Source organism: Euleptes europaea, chromosome 1 (genome assembly GCF_029931775.1).
Source record: "Euleptes europaea isolate rEulEur1 chromosome 1, rEulEur1.hap1, whole genome shotgun sequence".
Lineage (NCBI taxonomy): Eukaryota > Metazoa > Chordata > Lepidosauria > Squamata > Sphaerodactylidae > Euleptes > Euleptes europaea.
Window position 1 is genome coordinate 157,344,742 of NC_079312.1, and position 18,049 is coordinate 157,362,790.

The following is an 18,049-nucleotide window of genomic DNA, read 5'->3' on the forward strand; positions in this document are numbered from 1 at the left end:
AGACTTTTTTTTAATAGCTTTTTGCAGGATTATGAATGCTGGCAAATTAATTTTCAGATGAAATTGTCTGGTAGTGAATTTTTACTTTTGCCGATGATGTAACTGGTGTCTTTCTTCATTTAGAAGGCTTCCCTGTTCACATACAGGTGGCTGCTGTAAGAACCATTTCATTGTGTTAATCATGGTTATTGGACTCAAGTGTCAACATGACATGGAGTTGGATGCACTGGATTCTGGTGATTTCACTGCTGAAAGAGGGCTTCTTGAATAAAAAGGTGGTAGTTTGGAGGGCTTCAGGTTAGAAAATAAAAATTCACCAAATCTCTTATGAAAAGGGGTCAAGTGCTTCTATCTTCCTCTATGCAGTGATGATGGTACCAAATATTTTATACCTACTCCTAAGAATGTGTAATCTTAGCTATGCTTACATACTCCAGTTGATGATCGGAGCCTTTCATTTAAAAATATGTCACTTTTGAAAGACAGCCAGTGCATTAGAAGAGCACGTAAGCTGCAGATTTGGCTCTTAAAATGAATGGGCCATAGCCAAAATGTGTTACGTCAGAATCATCATTCCTTCATCCTGCCCCTTTTGGAGAAAGCTCCACCCTCAAAGAGTTCCATGCTGTAATCTGAGAGATGCTTGGGAATTTGTTTCTGCTAATGTTGGCTGCAGTTTAAATTCAACCAGTGCAAAAGTTTTCTTTTGTCTGTTAGTTTTGAAAACCAAGCAGTAATGTTTCTACAGAAATCAAATAGGAGATGTGTTATCCTGCTAAGGATTTACTCTATAACTTACGTTTTGCTTGCAGCATCCTTTTTAGCACATGGACCTATTCAGATTTGTGAGCTCTTACTTATGAACTGTATGTATGACATTTTCAGCCTTGGGTCTTTAATGGCAAATTTGGAGAGAGAAAAGTAATATCCAAAGCAATATAATTTCCATTTCTGTTTTCATTTTTATAACTTATGAAAATGTGCCTAGAAGAAATGCTAAGAAATATTACAGTATTTTCCTAGTGTTCTATCTTTGTGGCTGACTTTTGATGCCCCATGCTTTCTTAATATTTTATGTCCATCTCTTCATGAGCGTAAGCATTTCATTATGCAAGAAAATTGGTATGGCCTCATCTGGCCCCAGCAAGAAGCAATGGCCACAGCTTTATGAGGCAATGTAATAATTTTGCTCTTGCATGTGTTTAGGCCACAAAACTACCATCCAACTGGCTGCTTAGTCTCTGTCATGAGCTGCTAGTCCCAAAGATGGCTCATTATCATTCCCTAAGTAATTTCCCTGCTAGTGGTGATGAGCATCTCTTTAAAACCCAGTAAGCTGTGCTCTATATTTAGCCCATAAATCTAGGGTGAGTAACATTCCTGATTGTGCACAGTATGCATCTGGGGTGGGATAGGAGCATGCAGTTACATTACTATCATGAGAAGTTGCAGCCCAGTTTCTGTAAAACGTTGGCATGAACGTCTGTAATTTTCAAAGTGTGTGTGCATGTGTGGTCGCTTTTTGCTTGTGCTTATGCCACCTGTCCCTCTGAGTTTCTTTTTCAAAACTGGATTTTAGGATCCCTTTCCACATGTTTTTTGAATGATACAAATGCTTCTGTAAGATGTTCATCACATAAATGAGAAATGAAGGAGCAAAACATGTTGCTATAGCCAGAAAGGCAGAATCAAGGCTGCTTTGGGGTCCTCAGTATGGGTTGGATCCGGGGATGGTTCTTGCCACCAGAGGAAAGTGCCTTCAGTAGCAGAATGGATCCAAATCTCTATCTGTGGGACATAGCCCCTAGTTGGGAGACTGAACATGCAAGATCTGCCTCCCACCAGCAAGAAATCGTCAGATTTTGTAACCTTGAGCCTGTAACTTATAGGATTTAAAATACTTATGTGTGTGTGTGTGTGTATGCTCTGCTGTTCTCTCCAATGGGAACCCAAAGCTGATTACAACACGATCTCTCTCCCCGCCCCCAGTATTATCCTCACAACAGCCCCTCTTAAAGTGCAATCCTGAAGGGGGTGGGTAGTTGGGTTGGGCTCGGTGACACTGCAGCCCATGCTGTCTCCTCAGCAGCTGGCTTCCAGGCACGCAGCAAGCCAAAAATGCTGTTTTTCAAAAACTGTGAAACCGTTCCATAGGGTTTCATGGGGCTGTGCCACTAATTTTGCTGGTGCAAGTTGGTGCCTGCAAAAGGAGGTGTTCCTGGGGAATGCCCCCAGGAAGCCCCCATGGCCACGCTGCTCTGCGCTGCCATCCTAAGGGCCACTTTAGATGCTGTTAGTGGCATTGGCGCTGGCACAGGGGTCACGCTGCCTCCAGAGGCATTTTGCCCCCTCCCCTTTGGATTGCTTTGCCCGAGTTGCATTTTCATAGCAGAAAGAGAGGCAAATATCTGATTCCAGAATCCAAGTTAGGATTCTGATGATGGAAAAACCAAAGTGAAGAGCAAGTTGTTTCAGACTTCTACTCTCTCCTCTGCACTATGACACATAAATATATTCCCCAAAAGCATGAGGAAAGCTTGCATGTTTAATTGTGTTGCCAGGGGAGGGGAGACCTTTTTCTGCTAGGGCAGGAAAGCCATTGCGACCGTGGCATAAATTGGGCTGTGAAGTCCTATAATGAGTGACTTGAATTGGCAGACCCCAGGTTCCTTTCAGTGGCAAAGAAAGGCTGCCTTGTTGCCACCAAGAAGATGGTGACTGTAGTGAGAACTGGGCTCCAAGGACACATGTTTTGTGGCACAAATCCTCAGATTCTAATTCCCCCTCCCCTTATGATGGCTTCTTTGCAACCAGCAGACCTGTACCCACAGTAGGATTGCCAACCTCCATGTAGGACCTGGAGATCTCCTGGAATTACAACTAATCTCCACACGACATTGATAATTTCCCCTGGAGAAAATGGCTGCTTTGGAGAGTGGATTATGTGGCATTATACCCTGCTGAGGTCCCTCCCTGCCCGCAACCATTTTCACCTCAGTCTCTACTCCGAAAATATCCAGGAATTTCCTAGCTTGGAGTTGGCAGCCCTTACTGCCAGGGGTTTTCTCCAGAGTTTCTTTTAACAGCATTATTTGACAAAATAAACATAAATATGACCTAAAAAAATACAATTGGGTTGGGGGAGCGGTGATTGCAGTTCATACAGTTGGAAAGGGCCATACAGGCCATTTGGCCAACCACCTGGTTGATGCAGGATCAGCCCAGAGCAGGGGTCGGCAAACTCATTAGTCAAAAGAGCCAAATATCAACAGAATAATGATTGAGATTTCTTTTGAGAGCCAAATTTCTTAAACTTAAACTATATAGGTAGGTACACTGTTTATTAACTTAATAAACTTTAATTAAAGTTTTAAGTCTTAATTAAACTATAGGTACACTGAATAAAACTTGATATCATACTTAATAGGGTTCTTATTTATTGATAAAAATTAAATTGTAAGTCCCTGCCATTTTCCCCTCCCTGTCCGGAGTCCTTGTCTGGAGGCCTGGTCTACCACCATAAAAGCCTATTGGTAGACCTGGCCTCCGGCTGAGTCCCATTGGGAGGCCAGGTCTACCCATTGGCTTTCTTAGCAGTAGACCTGGCCTCCGGAGGCCCATAGAAGCCAATTGGTAGACCTGGCCTCTGAAGGGGGACTTTTTCCCCTCCTCGGAGTCCAGGTCTACCAACAAGAAAGCCAGTGGGTAGACATGGCCTCCCAATGGGACTCAGCCGGAGGCCAGGTCTACCAAAGGAAGCCCGCCCCGCCCAACAGCTGATAGGCGGGGGGGGGGCAGGAACCGCCGAGCCGCCCGCTTAGCAATCGCGCGGCTAGAGGGAAGGCTTTAGCCTCCCAACCATTTAGGGAAAGGGGGACCCGGCCATTTCCACGGCGGGGGGGGGGAGAGACAGCGCGCCCGCTCACCTGCGTTCGCTCTCTCTCTCAGGCACGCCGGCTCCGCAGCCTGGCTGCCGGCGCGAGCGGGCGTGAGAGCAGGGGCTCCAAACCAAGTTCTCAACGAGCCAAAGAGCCGCATGCGGCTCGGGAGCCGCAATTTGCAGATCCCTGGCCTAGAGCATCCCTGACAAGTGTTTGTCCAGCCTCTGCTTAAGTTGTTTTTTCCTCCTGTAGAGGAAATGGACTTTTGGGGGTTCAGTTAGCTGGAGGCCTTAAAACAAACTCAGAGAGAGACCTTGAATGACAGAAAAGTTTAAGTTTATTTTACCGGTAAATGGAGAGATCAAACCCCTAGCCATGGGGTAGAAGATGACATCTGGAAGGTACAATTGAAGGCCAATACATTATATAGTACAGAGAATGAAACGTGTCACTGAAGCATACGTCTGAACAGTGTGGTGCCGGATTTACGTATAAGCTAAATAAGCTATAGCTTAGGGCCCCACTCTCTTGGGCCCCCCAATTTTTTTTTAAAGAAAACAACAACTGGATGTACATTTCCAAAATATAAGATAAAAAACAAATAAAATAAAACATACAGCAACAGCGTTTTGTGTTGTGTAGGCTCCTATGATATAAGTAATGAGCCCTGGCTGCTAGCCTGCTCCCTAAAATATCACAAAAAAACAGCGACAATTTGTTGTTGACACAGCTGGACATATAAAGGGTCCCATTACCTTCAATAGCTTAGGGCCTCATCAAACCTAAATCTGGCCCTGGAACAGTGGTCTGATAGTCATACGATGTGATTATGATCATTTTTGGCCTAAGATCCTTTTTGACGAGTTGGTGTGTTCTCAGTGTTCAAAGTTTTACTCTCTGTCTCTCACTTCTATCTATTGATATGAGTAAATATATAACAAGCAGGAACAAGCTTTCTGTCATGTCAGTTTAATCCTGCCATGTCATGTCATTTTGTTACTGTGATTTCTATTATTTAGCCCCTAATTAGATCGTTTCCACTTCACTCCTCTTCCTGATGATGATGGTAATTTTTGAAGGGGAGAGGCTCTGCTTCCTTTGGCAGAGCTCATGGAATGGGACCTTCAAATGGGATGTGGAGCCCCACCTGAGCCCCTGTAGAGCTGCAACTTCTTATTCCTTTATGAAAGGGTGTACTGATACCGTGAATGCGTAGAGAGCGAAGAAGCCACACTTCCCTTTGCCTGTGTTCTGAAAAGAGCAGCAGGACAACGAGATGGGGGGGGGGGGTCACTCAGCAATAGAGAGAATCATTCCCTTTTTACCCCACAGGTTCTAACTCTGTCTTTTCCTGTCCTGTAACTGTGATGTCATGTGCTTGCAGCTCAGTAGATCCCATGCTGCCTGGGGGGCAGGGGAGAGATGTGTTCAGGGTCGATGCGGGGCCTAGAAGAAATGAAAACCGTTGTTCTAAAATGACTACTGAAGGAGGGACTTGGGTTGGGAGGCAATGCAGTGAGCCCTTGGGTCACAGACCGTGGTGCTCCATCCTTCACTTCAGAAAGACGGGAAAACTCAACCTCCCTTCACCCGTAAGGTGACCATTGGCTGAAGGGAAAAATCTGTGCTCACTTTAGGGGAGGTGCTGTGGCTGTTTGTAGAGCCTCTGCTTGGCATGCAGAAGGTCCCAGGCTCAATCCCCGGCATCTCCAGTTAAAGCAGTGGTTCCCAACCTTTTTTTGACCAGAGACCACTAGGACTTTTTTGTTCTGTGCAGGGACCCCAAGGTTCAAAATAAAAATTCCGAGAATTTGAAAATAAACTTTAATCATAACTGTTAAACATTAAACTTAGAATAATATTTGAATATATATTTTTATAATAGAGAATTTTTAATTGAAAATATTAATTTATTATGGGTTTATAACTTTGTTTCATGGACCCCTGGGGGTCCATGACCCCTGTTTGGGAACCAGTGAGTTAAAGGGACTAGGCAAGTAGGTGATGTGAAAGACCTCTGTGTGAGACCCTGGAGAGCCGCTGCCAGTCTGAGTAGACAATACTGACTTTGATGGACCAAGGGTCTGGTTCAGTATAAGGCAGCTTCATGTGATTTCTGTGTCAACACGACTGGCTCTCCCGTCTGTGCTTTGCCAATGAGGATATTTTCCAGCATATAACACCTATGGTCAAAGCTGGTTCTGAGGACTCGGGGGAAGGGAAAGGTTATTTTACTCCTGAATATACATATTTTCTGCATTGTAGCTGTTAACTTCATGCCACATTCCATATAAAGGCTTGGATCCAGCGAAGGATTTCTGGGAATGGAAGGAGAGCAGCTTTAGGCGGTTCTTCTCTCCTGCTGCAGACCTCTGACTCCCCTCTCATGCTGTTCTGGAGGGGGGGTCTCCTACCCACCAGGAAAAGCATTTAAGGGACTTTTTTGGGCTGTTGCAGGAGATGTCCTGGAGATGTACCATGGGATCCAACCCGTAATCTAGAAGGGAACTGAAATCTCAAAATTAGCCCCTCCTGAGTTGCGAACTGGTGGTAGAAATATTCTGTGGTATTATCAAAAATAATCATGAAAATCAATCTCCAGGTCTTTAGTGAAGCATTTATTGCCTGTGAGTCCCACAGAATATTTTGCTTGTCATGAGGAAAACATGTTCTTTTTTATGTCTTTTGTCCTTTTGATTTTCTCCCAGTAACTAATAGTTACAAAATATCAATGCTATAAACAAATAGTGCACAGAGAACCATAAGTACTTAAATACAGTGTATTCTTAAATAAAACTGTTAAGAACATTAGAACAACCATTATATTAACCATCAAAAGGTACCAGTTGTTCTTCAGTTTCATCATATTTTTAATTTTCAAAGAAGCTGTGACTGCCTTGAAGTAGGATCTTCATCTGGAGTAGTTTAAACTTTCATGGCGTCATTAATTGCATCTAAAGCTTGACGTTTATGTACTGATATCAACCCTGTGACAGGTCTGTGCACAGTGGAGACAGCTATAAGTAATAAGGTTGACATTGAGCCCATGATTACTGATTTGGTAATAGGATTATTGCCATGACTTCTTGGCCATTTTTGCATCGTGTTATTAGCAGCGTGTTCCAGGCTGAATTGCCCCGCGTATTTTTTTGAATTTTGCACGCTGAACCGTCATTCCGGAAGTGACTGCGAAGCCAGTGCTTGCCTGCTTCGCATTACCAAAGAGCCCATTTAACCTGACCTTTGATGTTTGCTGCGTAGAATCACCCTTAAGGAACAATGCAAAACAACAGGCATTTTTAAAGTCGCATTTTAAAAAAGAGCTTTGAGTATCAAAATTGACCATGCAAAAATGGCCCTTGGGAAAGTTGATTTACTGCTGTTCAACCCACCCTATGTGGTAACTCCTTCTGTTGAGGTAGAAGGCCACAGAATAGAAGCAGGAGGTAAAAATGGCAGAGAAGTTATGGACAGACTCCTTCCGGTCAGACTTGCTTTCAACAAGAGGTTTATTTTACCTAGTTGCAGTTGAAGAAAATAATCCAGGTGAAATTATAGGAATGCTACAGAAATGTGGTTTAAAAGGAACCAAGGTAATATGTAGACGGGCCGGAAGGAAGAATCTTTCAGTACTCAGATTCTGTAAACCCTGAAGACTTCATATGCCATTAGAACCTGGGGTGAGTAGGTGGGTTAAATCTTAATCTAAAAATTATGGGGGGGGGGGGAAATAGTAGGGTTGCCATGTGGGGCCTGGCAACTGGTGGGGGGACTTAGCAGTGGGGGGGGGGGCTTTTGCCCAAATGCCAGAGTGCCCAACAGCAACACACTGACACCACATCCGGGTGCATGGGGAGTGGTGACTGTGTGTCGGGATGCTGCCGACATTCCCCCACCCCCTTCACAGCCATTTCCCTCCCACCAGGAAACTGAACAGTGGTGGGGGAAGCATCCGCAAGGGGTGGGAGATCCCCTGGCCCCAGCGGGGCAATGGCAGCCCTAAATGCCAGAGTCTGAGCTTGTGACCTTATACCGCTAAAACATGTGCTAAACTGCCGAGCTAGTGCTGCTGCATGGGCATACATGCAACTTTAAAAAAAATATTTGCAGTGATTTTGGAGCAAAGAATGCTTTGCACCTGAGTTTCAAAATGTGTCTATGCATCTGCTTATGGTACCTGCAAATATGGTCCCAAACACTTCAGATCTGTCAACTCTCATGAGAGTTAAGGTGTGCTTGAGCTATGCTCAGCGCTTCACACATAATTTTGTGGTTTAGAAACAGTTCTGAGTGATGCAACAGCATTCCTCAGAACTTCCTTCCCTTCCCCCTGCCCCAGTTACATATCTTCCAATTTGAAGATATGCCTTCTGTACAATTCACAGAAAGATGATGGGGCTGAAGAAGAGTGTGCCTTTATGGAGTACAGAGGTGGGCAACTGAGGGGTGTGTGTACAAGTCAGTTTTACTTTCTGCTACAAATGCCCTAAGCTAACTTTCCTTGGGACCTTTTTTTCATTTGTTATTTAATTGAGAGTACTCAGAATAGGAGCCCCGTGGCGCAGAGTAGTAAGCTGCAGTACTGCAGTCCAAGCTCTGCTCACCACCTGAGTTCGATCCTGATGGAAGTCGGTTTCAGGTAGCCAGCTCAAGGTCGACTCAGCCTTCCATCCTTCCGAGGTCGGTAAAATGAGTACCCAGCTTGCTGGGGTAAAGGGAAGATGACTGGGGAAAGCAATGGCAAACCACCCCATAAAACAAAGTCTGCCTAGTAAACGTCAGGATGTGACATCACCCCATGGGTCAGGATGGACCTCGTGTTTGCACAGCGGACCTTTACCTTTACTCAGGCCTGGTTGCCTGTGACCTGTACAAACTATGTGCAGGTGACCAGACCAGATTTGTGATGTGGGAGAATGTTTATATCTCAGGCTGTCAGAGTGCTACACATATCTAACATACACAGGTGCAGGTGATACACTTGTGGGCTGTTCATTTATTTGCACGGCTAGCTGTGCTTTGGAATTCCCACACACCTTCACACTGATTATTCAATAATCTGTTTTTACTTTTACTGTCTTGTGTGATCATGGTTATGGTGCAGAATACTGAGCAAATCCCCAAATATTCAGAACATATACAGGACAATCCGAATCAGAGTTACACCTTTCTAAGCCCATTGAAATCAATTGATTTAGAAGAGTGTAACTCTGGTTAGGATTGTACTACTAGAATGCTCATCTGGTGGAGGTTAAACTTAACCAAAGAACAAGGGCTGATGTATGCCTCTTTACATTTGACATAATGTGGTATTTTTCTTTAAAGGCACTCATGCATTACTGTGGGGAGGGTGTACCAGAGGAGTGGTGCTTCCATATAATAGCCTGTGGGAACATTAGGTCCATCACATCTTTGGAAACTGCTGGAACTCCAATCCAGGCTCAAGTGAACTCTAACGGCTTATTTACTGTGTCCACCCTTCTCACTGTGACTCAAAGCAGATTACACAATGTAAGTCAATAACAGTCCATACGAAAAGACATCTAATAGGCACAGTGTAGGTCAATAACATCCGTATAAAGAGCCATCTAATGAGCAGTGTATTAGGAACAGGTTTACTGAATTTGGAATGAGCTTAGCATATTAGGCATAATACGGAGTGTAGATATATACCGTATTTTTCGCTCCATAGGACGCACCGCTCCATAAGACGCACCTAGTTTTTAGAGGAGGAAAACAAGAAAAAAATCTTGTTTTCCTCCTCTAAGCGCTCAGAGCGGGCTGGGAAGAGGCGGGCGGGCGCGCCAAGAGCTCAGAGCGAGCTGGAAGGAGCCGGGCGGGCGGGCGTGCCAAGCGCTCAGAGCGGGCGGGGAGGAGGCGGGCAGGCGCGCCAAGCGCTCAGAGCGGGCGGGGAGGAGGCGGGCGGGCGCGCCAAGCGCTCAGAGCGGGCGGGGAGGAGGCGGGCGGGCGCGCCAAGCGCTCAGAGCGGGCGGGGAGGAGGCGGGCGGGCGCGCCAAGCGCTCAGAGCGAGCGGGGAGGAGGCGGGCGGGCGCGCCAAGCGCTCAGAGCGAGCGGGGAGGAGGCGGGCGGGCACGCCAAGCGCTCAGAGCGAGCGGGGAGGAGGCGGGCGGGCGCGCCAAGCGCTCAGAGCGAGCTGGGAGGAGGTGGGCGGGGGGGCGCGCCAAGCGCTCAGAGCAGGCCGGGGTGCGGGCGGGCGCGCCAAGCACTCAGAGCGGGCGGGGAGGAGGCAGGCGGGCGCGCCAAGCGCTCAGAGCGGGCGGGGAGGAGGCAGGCGGGCGCGCCAAGCGCTCAGAGCGGGCGGGGAGGAGGCAGGCGGGCGCGCCAAGCGCTCAGAGCGGGCGGGGAGGAGGCAGGCGGGCGCGCCAAGCGCTCAGAGCGGGCGGGGAGGAGGCGGGCGGGCCAAGCGCTCAGAGCGAGCTGGGAGGAGCCGGGCGGGCGGGCCAAGAGCTCAGAGCGGGCGGGGAGGAGGCGGGCGGGCGCGCCAAGAGCTCAGAGCGGGCGGGGAGGAGGTGGGCGGGCGCGCCAAGCCGCCCCTGCTCCGCTTCCCAGCTGGGAGGCGGGCAAGCACACAGAGCGGGCTGGGTGGGCGCACAGAGCCGGCTGGGCGCGCTGGAACGGCGCGAGGCAGCTTTCCCCGACCGCCTCCCAGCGTGCCCAGCCGGCTCTGTGTGCACATTCGCTCTATAAGACGCACCCACATTTCCCCTCACTTTTGAGAAGGAAAAAAGTGCGTCTTATGGAGCGAAAAATATGGTAGGTATTATTGTGCTGCTACAAAGCCAGATCTGATAATGTAGTGAATGACTGAAGGCAGCTGGTTTCTAGGCCCTTTTTGGTTCCAACTCCACACTTACCCATCTAGAAAAGAGCAAGAGTCCAGTAGCACCTTAAAGACTTAACAAAATTTCTGGCAGGGTATGAGCTTTCGTGAGACACTGCTCACTTCTTCAGATACAGCTAGAATGTATCTGAAAAAGTGAGCCGTGGCTCATGAAAGCATATGCCCTGCCAGAAATTTTGTTAGTCTTTAAGGTGCTACTGGACTCTTGCTCTTTTCTGCAATTGACAGAATAACACGGCTACCCAGCATGATTTACCCATGTGTAATCTGAAGACGAGTTGGTTTGGATTATCCAGAGTTCAGGTTTTGGAGGACAAGAATAATTTGAGCTGGATCCCACTATACCAGGTTCATCGAAACTGGTTGTCACATGTCTGACTTAGCAGCAGTTTGACACTGCCTCTTGCTCTCACTCACATCATGGAAAACATCTCTGACTGCTTTGTACCACTCAGCCAGCACCCTGATTTATCTGTCTACGCCTTTGCTACCGCTTATTTGGGAGTCATGCATTTCTGTGCCCATTTCCCCCTCCCCTCATGAGTGCAATAATAACAGACAAGCAGTGTTAATGGAGAGCCAGGCAAAACCCCAGCCACGTGGGCAGCAGAGAAAGCCGATGTGTATGTCTGTGTGTCTGGGATAAATCTTTGTAAGCACAATGCAGTGGCATCCTGGAAAGAATCTGCCACCTGTGCCAGGAAAAGGTTTCATGAGATGGCAAGGATATTGGCAGTGGGGGAAGATCAGATCAGCAAAAGGTACAGCCGTCAGGAGCAATGGCAAAACAAGCTTCCCCGAGAGACTGAACGCTTGTAATTTTAGAGGCTTCTTGTGGTTTCCGGTTGAAATCCCGTGGTATGGTTGGAGTGTGCATGATACAGAAATTTTGTGGAAATTAAGATGGATCTGATCTGGACAGACTTGGAGACCCTGCGTGCCATCTTGAATTCCATGAAGAAAATGGAATAGCAACGTAACAATGAATATACCCCAAGAACTTAATGAAACTCAGAATATTGGAGAAAAAAGCGACCCCCTTTCCCCTGAGCCTTTATCTGATTGTGTATCTGTATTTCTTGATTTCAAACCCATCTTTTGATATGAACGAGTGTGGCGTAGTGGTTAAAGTGTCAGTCTTGGATCTGGCAGACCCAAGTTTCAATCCCCACTTGGTCATGGAAGCTTACTGGATGACCTTGGGCCAGTCATATACTCTCAGCCTAACCTACCTCACAGGGATGTTGTTGTGAGGATAAAATGGAGGAGAGGAGAACACTATAAGCAGCTTTGGATCCCTGTTGGGAAGAAAGGTGAGGTGCAAATAAATAAGATTTTAAAAATATTTGCTTTCATGTTGCTGGAATGAGAGATTTTTTTTAATGCACTTGCAAAGTAAAGCTTGTTTTCCCTCTCCACCATTCTCTGTTTCCTCTCAGTTGGGTTTGGTTGTGCAACTTGTAGTATTGGTGGAAATAAACATATTAAAGGAGAAAAACAGGATCAGGTGGCTATAAAATCCCAGAAAAGTAAATGGCAGAAGTGACTAGAAGTCAGAATTGCTTAAAACTATTTTGCTTAATAAGTGAGTTGGCTTGATTTCAAGCCCTCGAATGCTAGGAAGTCTCTCTAGTTAATTCTAATCCTGTCTGTCTGTGGTGAAGTGCAGTTTCACTGCCAACTAGAATCTCCAGGAAGGCCAGACGAAGCAATTGTGACTCTGTGGCAGCAAAGTTATTTGCTTGTTTTGTGTTGTTTTAATTGTGGTCTAGTATCGCTGGCTACTTTAATATCCTGCTTTGAGGCCTATGCCAAGCCCTTTCGGTGACTCACTGTGTAACACAACCACCAAAATACAATTCTTGCAACAATGTGTTCCCTTTTTAAAAGCTTGGTCTTGTCAATAGATTTTTACATCACACTCCCAAAGGAGACGCTGGGTCTCTTTATTATTTCTTGCCCATTGAGAGAGTCACCCATTGAAGGAATTCTAAAAGGTCCCCCCCCCCAATTCTTTTTACTGAAATAAGAAAAGTGTCAGGGTCTTCACTGAACGCAAGATCCTGATGGGCTCTTAACACGAGTGCTGGCCAAGTTCTGGCCACAAGTCAAGTCCTTGGTTCCCAGGGCTTGGAAGCTCCTGTGTATACTTCGTTAGTGCCTGTTATCACAGCTGTGTTGTCTTCATTCATGGGAAATGCCCCTCTCGCTGTTGCCTAGCAATGTTTATCTTACTCTCTTGTCCTAATGTTTTTAAGCAGGTAGCCTGTACTTGCTCTCCATTGCTAACCTCGCCTGCCTGCGAGCAGTTAGTTCTTTTAATTTGCTTTTTAGTTCCTAATAAAGTTCTACTGCTTCAGATCTACCTGTCTGGATGAGTATGCTTGAGGGATGCTAGAGGCAAACGCCTGAGACTGACAAAAAGGGCACATAAAGTAGTGAGGGCTTGAAAGCAGGGAAGTTTGTTTGATGATGTGTGGTGGTGTGTGTGCGGGAGGGGGCAGAGGGGCAGCTTGCATCTGTCCCAGGTCTTAATCCCATTTACAGTTGTCAGCACGGCCTGCTGGGGAGTCTGGAGGAAGGAAAAAAGGAGATGAATCAGCCTTGAGGCTGGGGTGAGCGGGGGGGGGGGTTAGAAACACCTGCCCCTGCCCTGTTACCTTTGGGAAGGTTGGAGTGACAGCTGGGCCAGAGCTAAGGCAAGTGTCATCTGCTGGTGTTTTGAGGCACTCCCATCTGTGGAACACGTGATTAAGGAGTGGAGGGCAGGTCTGTTGTAAGCAAGGAAGGGCCAGAGATTGTGACATTTTCTCAAATTGAGTTTGGGGACACACAGAGGCCTTGTCTGAGACCACAATGCCTCCCTTTCTGCTTCCTCCAAAACCTGCCACCGACCTTTGTCATACAGCTTTAACCCTCTGACTTCTGCTGTTTGGGCGTCGTGCTGAAAAGAAAGCCTCTTTATATAAACTGTCTCCCATTTAGATTTTTTTTTTAAAGAATGCCTTGGAATATGGGGGAATATGGGGATGCAGGGTATAGCTGAAAGGAGATCCTTGATTGGGCAGAGAGAGACTGGTAGGTGTCACTGTTCCCCACCAGTTTAATTAAAGTAATCTCCATTTCTGTTTCCAGCAGTGAAACTCTCTGCTGACCCAGAGGCAAGCGATGGGCATTATAATGTGGTCGTATACCAGTGCCCCCTTCCCTAGCTCCCTCAAAAAAACAAGTTTGCAGTGTAGAAATAGTTGCTTTAAGCTGGAAGGGATTAAGTGATTTGCTTTTCAGAGGCGCACATCCCCATGTGGTGCTCTAAACTGTCTTGAATCTGGCTCTTGGTGGGACATAGGAGAGATCTCTCTGCCCCAAAAGCCCTGTATTCCGCAAGTACTGCTCCTGCCTGCTCTTGTGTGCGTCTATTTATGAAGATTATAAACAACTGAGGCTTATCTGAGTAGCCTCAGATGACACCCCGAATATATGGGTAGTCTGATGTTTGGATAACAGGTGTTGTTTTTTAACTGCACATTATTCCCCGGTAGTACAACAGACAATAATAACATATCACTACTCCTGTTTGTTAGTTTTTACGAACACAAAAGTGTACATAATTGAACAGGGTCAGGGATTCTTGGAATGTTACGTAGGGTTGCCAGCTCCAGGTTGGGAAATACCTGGAGATTTTGGGGATGGAGCCTGAGAAGGGTGAGGTTTGGGGTGGGGGAGGGACTTAAATGATGCTGCAGTCTTGTTTGTGGGTTTCCTAGAGGCACCTGGTTGGCCACTGTGTGAACAGACTGCTGGACTTGATGGGCCTTGGTCTGATCCAGCATGGCTTTTCTTATGTTCTAATAGCATATAATGCCTTGGAGTCCACCTTCCAAAGCAGCCGTTCTCCAGGTGAACTGATCTGTCCCCTGGAGATCAGTTGTAATAGCAGGAGATCTCTAGCCACCACCTGGAGGTTGGCAAGCCTAATGGTACGTAAGTGGAGGGAGGCTCCATTTTCCACCCTCCCCTCTGTAGGGTGAAATCATTCAGCCAGATTTGGCAAAGGGTTTTTTTGCTGATCGATGCTCACTGCCGTTTCTCAAACTCAGCCACCCAAATGACTGCTTGGGGCACCAACATCATGGAGCATGCTGATGCACTGCCGGGGCCTGGCTCGCTTGCAGCCACTTGTGGCCTTTGAGGGTATTAGGGTTGCCAAACTCCAGGTACTAGCTGGAGATCTCCTGCCATTAAAACTGATCTCCAGCCGATAGAGATCAGTTCATCTAGAGAAAATGGCCACTTTGTAAATTGGACTCTGTGACACTGAAGTCCCTCCCCTCCCCACCTCAGACTCCGCCCAAAAACCATCCCATCAGTGGTGAAGAGAGACCTAGCAACCCTAGAGGGTACTGCCATCCCCTCCAGGGCCTGAGCCACTGCCAGCTGGGCCCGGGAGATGATGGGCGCCATTTGCTTAGGGCAACAAAATACCTTAAGTGATCCTACTGATGCTGCTTTTCTGCCACTAGGGTAGGGGTGTGTTCTTAGTACTGGTAGGTATGTAAGTGCCGTTAAGTTGCAAATGACTTCTAGTGACCTCAGTGAGGGGCTTTCAAAGAAAGTGAGAAGCAGAGGTAGTTTGCCATTGCCTTGCCCTGCAGGTGGTCTCCCATCCAAGTATTGACCCTGCTTAGCTTCCCAAGTCTGACGAGATCAGGCTGTAACATTGTCTTCCCTCCCACCTTACCTTTTTGAACACCCTCCCCCCTTACCTTCAATTTACTAGCCGCCTTTGGTTAATAGACCAATTGAAATACCGTATATACTCGCGTATAAGCCGAGTTTTTCAGCCCAAAAAAAGGGCTGAAAAAGCCGAACTCGGCTTATACACGGGTCAATACGGTAGAGGGGGGAGAAGGGAGGAGGGAGGGGGGAACTTACCTCCATCACCGCCGCCGCCGGGCCCAGGCGCCTTCCTTCGGCCGGCAGGGGCCTTCCTGCGCAGACAGGAGGCCCCCGCCGGCCGCGCTGCCGCCGGCCGTGCGCCTGGCCGCCTTCCTCTGGCCGGGAGGGGCCTTCCTGCGCAGGCAGGAGGTCCCCCCTGGCCACGTCGCTGCCGGCTGCGCGCCTGGCCACCTTCCTCTGGCCGGGAGGGGCCTTGCGAAGACCCCCGCCGGCTGCGCGCCTGGCCGCCTTCCTCTGGCCGGGAGGGGCCTTCCTGCGCAGGCAGGAGGCCCCCGCCGGCCGCGCCGCCGCCGACCACGTGCCTGGGTGCCTTCCTCCGGCCTGCAGGGGCCTCCTGCCAGCCCAGGAAGGCCGCACCGCCGCCGATTCGCCGCCTCTTCAAGTAAGTAGGGGGTTCAGGGGCTCTTCCCCCTCCCCCCCTTGGATGGCACCTGGGTCGGGGTGGGTTGGGGTGGGTTGGGGGGGCCCGGAGGCCGGCGGGAGGGCGACCTGGGGCAGGGGCCCTGCGCTCTAAAATGGCAGCCGGCATTTTAGAGCGCAGCATTGCCGGTAAAGGGAATTTCTTATTGACCCTCGGCTTATACGCGGGTCAATAAGAAATTCCCTTTTCTGGCCTCAAATTTGGGGGGTCGGCTTATTCTCGGGTCGGCTTATACCCGAGTATATACGGTATTTTAAAAGATTGTGTGTTGAACTTCATTGTGCTATGATAACTATTTTAGGAGAGTTTTGTCCTGATTTTACTGCTTTGTGGCTTCTCTTATTGAAGTGCGGTATTAAAAACAATTTAAATAGATGTGAGTACATTCTGGATGTATTTCTGCATCTCACCTTGCTCTGTGCAAGAGGGCTCCTTTACTGGACAGGTGCAGTGCTCTTTTTGTCACTGAAATAAGTCTCCTTCTGGTGCCCTGTTAATTCTTCTAATGCATTTATGGAACACAAGCTTTTGATATTCCTTCCCATTCTGACCTGCTAAAATGACTTCTGTCTGCTGTGTTGATTCTTTTTAAGATTAGTATTCTCACCCTCATTTCATAAGGAAAGTACATAAAAACCACCTTGCTGTGTGGGACGCCTTTTAGTTGCCTTGCTCTGTTTGCTCAGTTCTACAGTGCAAATGCCCCTTGCCTGCAGGAAAAAATATACTAGAGGAACAGTGTAGTCCGGCTTAAGTCAAGCAACCTTTGTGCTGTTTTTCTGCCCGCTGCACCTCCAGGTTTATAAAAGGTTTCAGGAACTTTTCCGCTGCCATCCAAAATGTATGCATCTGGCGGCCTTCCTGTCTCTGAAATGCATGGGATAAATGCTATACAGAAGGGGCTGCAGAAAAGACAAAATGTCACAAGATATGGAAATCAATTTGTATTTGGATAATACTACTCATCTGTTGGCTTGATTTCCTAATGTTCTATACATGTGGGTGTTGGCTTTTTATAACACGTAACATGCCGTAGTGCTTCATTTTAATATGCCATGTGATCCCTCCCCCCTCCTGGTGCATGTGTTATTATGAAAGCATTGCTCAGGACACCGCATCTTTCACGTGCGATGCCATTACAGCAATATTAAATTTTAAAGTTCATGCATAGGCTGGGGGGATCCAAACGCATCTTGGCCCAGTATTGTTATGCAAGTCAGCTGTGTGTTTAAAGTCTCATTCCTCTTGGCTGCTCTGTTGTCCAGGAGGGGGACTGGTCTCTATAGGAACAGTGCCAGCTGGCTAACTAGCCAAAACAATGTCAGGGTCTATTCTTTTATGGCCGTTGCTTATGCCTGCAGCAGTGGTGTATTGCTGTTCCGGGTGTTTTATCCTCTGTTCTTACCATAATAGCATTGTGCTCTGATAGCGATACTTCTAAAGGGCTGAGAACTACTCTAAAATTACTGTATTTGGCTGCACTGTATTTTTCTGCTGTGCAATCTCAGATAAGCATGTATTTTCAGCAACCTGGAGACAGATGATAGTTTCTTTCCCCTGAGACTTTGAAAGAGGCTGAGTAGCTTGAGGTGTATATATACACTCATCTCTCTTCTCTCTCAGTGAAACAGAGTTCTGTATTGTTTCAGTGATAGGTTTGACCAGAGGCAGCAGTCGGACTGAAAAAAACATACATGTGTATGTACACACACAGGACAAGAAACTTCTCCGATTGCTTTAAACTCTCCTAAAAGTTGTCTGTTCCAAGGCCTAACTTAGCAAAAACCTCAGATGTGTATATGGCAATCTTTCCATATGCAGGACACTGAACAGACGAGGGCTGTGCATTCGGATATGCTAAACCAAAAATAAACTTTAAAAAAACAATTTCTGCTTTTTCCAAGTTTATATTCAGCTGTAAAAAAA

General features: G+C 47.3%; 1 protein-coding gene and 1 pseudogene across 1 annotated transcript in view; both read left to right on the forward strand.

Moving 5' to 3' along the window:
* The window catches only part of RHBDL3 (rhomboid like 3), a 187,530-nt gene that overhangs the window by 17,701 nt on the left and 151,780 nt on the right, over window positions 1-18,049 (forward strand). The gene's annotated exons all lie outside the window — the stretch shown is intronic.
* LOC130492168 (methyltransferase N6AMT1-like) lies at window positions 4,269-7,534 on the forward strand (annotated as a pseudogene).